The sequence below is a fragment of the Nycticebus coucang genome, chromosome 14 (assembly GCF_027406575.1).
Source record: "Nycticebus coucang isolate mNycCou1 chromosome 14, mNycCou1.pri, whole genome shotgun sequence".
Taxonomy (NCBI): Eukaryota; Metazoa; Chordata; class Mammalia; order Primates; family Lorisidae; genus Nycticebus; species Nycticebus coucang.
Genome location: NC_069793.1, coordinates 71,316,566 through 71,321,530, shown reverse-complemented (window position 1 = coordinate 71,321,530; position 4,965 = coordinate 71,316,566). Strand labels below are relative to the sequence as shown.

Below are 4,965 nucleotides of genomic sequence, written 5' to 3'. Positions count from 1 at the left end.
TAACGTTTATTTGGTGCCTCAGTGGAGGTGGGTTGAGACTCAATAGGCATCAGCCTTGAAGAGCGGGAGTGCTTATTTTTTAAAGGTTTTAGGTAGGTAGGAGCGGGAGAGTTTTACTTTGGTGCGCTAGTGACTAGTTGCCAGGTACTGTTCCAGCTGGCTTCCTGTTGAGATCATTCTGTTCCTTTGAGGGTTAGCCTCTACTGGAGCCACTGTGTTGGCTAGTTTCTCCTCCTTCTGGCTGAGTCTCAGCAGGGGATGGTTTCAGAAGAGGTCACTGAATGGCCAAGATGGAGTGCCTTTTGCTCAAAATGGAGTGGCCTATGCTTGCTCCATTTTTGGAGTTCCTCTGACTAACCTATCAAAAATGAGGCATGTTTGCATTATTAGTGTTATATGGGGATGTCAGCAAAGTATGGCATAATCAAATGAACACTGGAATTTGACCAGACACCTGACTTTCAATGCTAGCAGGAGACCCTTTTTTGAGACAGGGTCTCATTCTGTGGTGGCATCGTCATAGCTCACTGCAACCTCAAATTCTTGGGCTCAAGCTATTTTCCTTCCTCAGCTTCTCAAGTAGCTGGGACTACAGGTACACCCACCACACCTGGATAATTTTTCTAATTTTTATGGAGACAAAATTTTGCTCTTTCTGAAGCTCGTCTTGCCTTGGCCTCCCAAAAGGCAAGGAGCTAGGACTACAGGTGTGAGCCAGTATGCCCAACCTGTAGAGTGTTTCTTGAAAGGGGATCTGCTTCAGAAGGTTGTGAGAGTATAGTGGGTTGAATGGCGGCCCCCACAATGAATTGTTTGCCTCCTCATCCTTGGAATCTACAGATGTCACCTTATTTGGAAAAAGAATCTTTGTAGATATAACTAAGTTAAAGGTTCTAAGATGAGGAGACTAGCCTGGATTGGGTAGATCCTAAATCCAATGATAAGCATCCTTGTAAGAGACACACAGGGGAGAAGGCAAAGTGTGTGGGGAGGGATGTGAATTCTGGAGCAGTTACCAGATGCTGGAAAGAAGCAAGGAACAGATTCTCTCCTAAAGCCCCCAGAGGAAATGCAGTCCAGCCACTAATCTTAATTTTGGACTTCTAGCCTCCAGAACTGTGAGAGAATAAATATTTACTGCTTTAAGACACCAAATTTGTGGTATTTATTATGGCAGCCTCAGGAAATGAATACAGAGAGTTACATTAAGTAATATAAAATATTGGAGCACATTTTAGGACTCTGAGATTATTGAATCAAAATCTCAAAGCTAGGCTCGGGTCAAAATGGCTGGCAGGCTGGCTGGTTGCACCATCAGGCTGATGGCTGGATGGTATTCAAAAATGGTATTACAATGCTGCAGGATTCAATAAGCTGCGGTTAATGCGAGATGATACAATATATGAGGATGAAGATGTAAAAGGAGCCATAAGAAGGTTTCCTGAGAACCTTTACAATGACAGGATGTTTCGCATTAAGAGAGCACTGGACCTGACAAAGAGGCAGTAGATCTTGCCCAAAGAACAGTGGATAAAATATGAAGAGGATAAATTCTACCTTGAACCATACCTGAAAGAGGTTATTCGGGAAAGAAAAGAGAGAGAAGAATGGGCAAAGAAGCAATCATATAGTTGAACTCCATCATATAGTTGAAATCTATGGATGCAGCTGTCATCAAAGTATTTTTATGAAGATGGTTAGACCTTAAACATAAAATTTAAGAATTATTTCATCTGCAGATGTATTATTTTAAATAAATGTCTATAATAATAAAAAAAATATCAAAGCTAACAGCAATATGGGTCAAGGCTAAGGCCAAGGCCATGGTGTCTCTTACAGACCCTGCCAGGAAATCACAGAGCTCCACATCCCTCACATCATTAAACAGAGAACAGCCACTATATCCATCATTTGGTGGAGCAAATGTTTAACTTGAAGCCACATAAGGGAGATCATAACATAAAGTTCCCTCATGACTATTTTGAAATTTATTTATTTATTTTTTATTAAATCATTGTTGTGTACATTAATGCAATCGTGGGGTTCAATGTGCTGGTTTTACATACACTTTGAAACATTTTCTTTTTTTTTTTTGTTTTTTTTGCAGTTTTTGGCTGGGGCTGGGTTTGAACCCGCCACCTCCGGCATATGGGGCCGGCGCCCTACTCCATTGAGTCACAGGCGCCGCCCTGAAACATTTTCATCAAACTGGTTAACATAGCCTTCACGGCATTTTCTTAGTTATTGTGTTAAGACATTTATATTCTACATTTAGTAAATTTCACACGTACCCTTGTAAGATGCACTGTATTTTGAAATTTCTTTTCAATTCTTCATTTCACTGTGAGGTCCAAAGTCATATTAACTTTCAGTTTTCTCATAGGGACTTGTGATTTTTATAAATACAGTACATATAGATCCTGTCATGACCCATAGCTGCTTCAGAGATATTTACTTTGGTAGTTACCTACTTTTCTTGTCAGACTCGAAATACCGTTTGACTTGACAACAGAGGCAACTGTTTACCTACTTATGGTATTATCTGTCAAGACTTAAGGATAAAAGAGGTAAAGTCTCCATCTTTCTTTGAGGCTGCATCCATTGTGTACAATTTATGGCTTTCATATGAAAGCTATAACCCAGTTATAACCTAAGAATATGGGGAAAGGGGAGAGGGAGGGAAGGGATGGGGAGGATGGGCGTAGGGAGGGTGATTGGTGGGATTATACCTGTGGTGCACCTTACAAGGGTACATGTGAAACTTAGTAAATGTAGAATATAAATGTCTTAACACAATAACTAAAAAAATGCCAGGAAGGCTAGTTAACCAGTGTGATGAAAATGTGTCAAATGGCTTTTCGGCGCCGCTCAGGGAGGGCCCATACGGTGTTGTTCTGGATTCCCACTGTAACCTAAAGGGAAATTTTCACAATGTCTGGAGCCCTTGATGTCCTGCAAATGGAGGAGGAGGACGTCTTCAAATTCCTTGCAGCAGGAACCCACTTAGGTGGCACCAATCTTGACTTCCAAATGGAACAGTACATCTACAAAAGGAAAAGTGATGGTATCTACACTGTAAATCTGAAGAGGACCTGGGAAAAACTTCTGTTGGCAGCTCGGGCCATTGTTGCCATTGAAAACCCTGCCGATGGGGCAGCGCTGTGGCTCAAAGGTGTAGGGCGCCAGCCCCATATGCTGGAGGTGGCGGGTTCAAACCCAGCCCCGGCCAAAAAAAAAAAAAGAAAACCCTGCCGATGTCAGTGTCATATCCTCCAGGAATACTGGCCAGCGAGCTGTGCTGAAGTTTGCTGCTGCCACTGGAGCCACTCCTATTGCTGGCCGCTTCACTCCCGGAACCTTCACTAACCAGATCCAGGCAGCCTTCTGGGAGTCTCGTCTTCTAGTGGTTACTGATCCTAGGGCTGACCACCAGCCTCTCACAGAGGCATCTTATGTTAACCTGCCTACCATTGCTCTGTGTAACAGATTCTCCTCTGCGTTATGTGGACATCGCCATCCCTTGCAACAACAAGGGAGCTCACTCCGTAGGTTTGATGTGGTGGATGCCAGCCTGGGAAGTTCTCCGCATGCGTGGCACCTTCTCTCGTGAACATCCATGGGAGTTCATGCCAGATCTCTATTTCTACAGAGATCCTGAAGAGATTGAAAAGGAAGAGCAGGCTGCTGCTGAGAAAGCTGTGACCAAGGAGGAATTTCAGGGTGAATGGATTGCTCCAGCTCCTGAGTTTACTGCTATGCAACCAGAGGTTGCAGACTGGTCAGAAGGCTGCAAGTGTCCTCTGTGCCTATTCAGCAGTTCCCCACTGAAGACTGGAGTGCTCAGCCTGCCACTGAAGACTGTCTGCAGCTCCCACTGCTCAGGCCACTGAATGGGTAGGAACAACCACAGAGTGGTCTTAAGCTGTTCTTCCACAAGCTCTTAAACAAGATGGAAATACAGGAGGAAAATAAACATCAGTTTAAAAAAAAAAAAAGAAAATGTGTCAAATGGTCTATAAAACCAGTGTATGGTGCCCCATGATCGCATGAATGTACACAGCTATGATTTAATAAATAAAAAAAGACTTAAGGATAAAATAGAACAATGGTCTGTGCTTTCCTTTTTTATTTTATCTATCTACTTATCTATTTATTAATTTACTGGAGATAGTATTTTGCTGTGTTGCTGGGCCTGGAGCACAGTGGCAACTTCACAGCTCACAGCAACCTCAATTTCCTGAGCTAAAGGGACCTTTCTGCTCCAGCCTCCTGAGTAGCTAGGGCTACAGGACTGTGCCATTGCATGCAGCTAGTTGTAAATTTCTTTTGCGGAGATGGGGTCTCAATATGTTGTCCAGGATATTTTTGCACTCTTGGCTGCACCTTTTTTGGTTTTAATACAGGCAACAGTATAGGGTGGAAAATCTTGAATGTCTACTTAAACTTTTTATTGTGAAGAAATTAAACATTATTTTCAAGAGCCTGAATAAAAAGTTTGTACTGTTTGATTAGTAATTATATTTATGAGATTAGATTCCAAAGAAATACTTAGAGATTCAGGCTTTTTTTTTTTTTAGAGACAGAGTCTCACTTTATCGCCCTCAGTAGAGTGCTGTGGTGTCACAGCTCACAGCAACCTCCAACTGCTGGGCTTAAGCAATTCTTTTGCCTCAGCTTCTTGAGTTGCTGGGACTACAGGTGCCCGCGAGAACACCCACTATTTTTTTGTTGTTGTTGTATTTTGGCCAAAGCCAGGTTCAAACCTGCTACCCTTGGTATATGGGGCCAGCACTCTACCCACTGAGCCACAGGCACCACCCGATTCAGACATTTTTTAACCCACATTTTTGCTTAAGGACATCTTGCTCCTTAAGATCTAAATAGGATTAATTCAAAGTCAAACTTTATGAATTAAGGAAAGGTTAATATCCTCCCCCAAGATTCCTGCACATTGACACAGTGCTT

At 42.6% G+C, this 4,965-nt stretch overlaps 2 pseudogenes; both read left to right on the top strand.

Annotated features, from left to right (window-relative positions):
- Nucleotides 1-910: 910 nt before the first annotated feature.
- LOC128565503 (cytochrome b-c1 complex subunit 7-like) lies at nucleotides 911-1,755 on the top strand (annotated as a pseudogene).
- A 10-nt stretch (nucleotides 1,756-1,765) lies between these two features.
- Nucleotides 1,766-4,662, top strand: LOC128565504 (40S ribosomal protein SA-like; annotated as a pseudogene).
- Nucleotides 4,663-4,965: the final 303 nt, after the last annotated feature.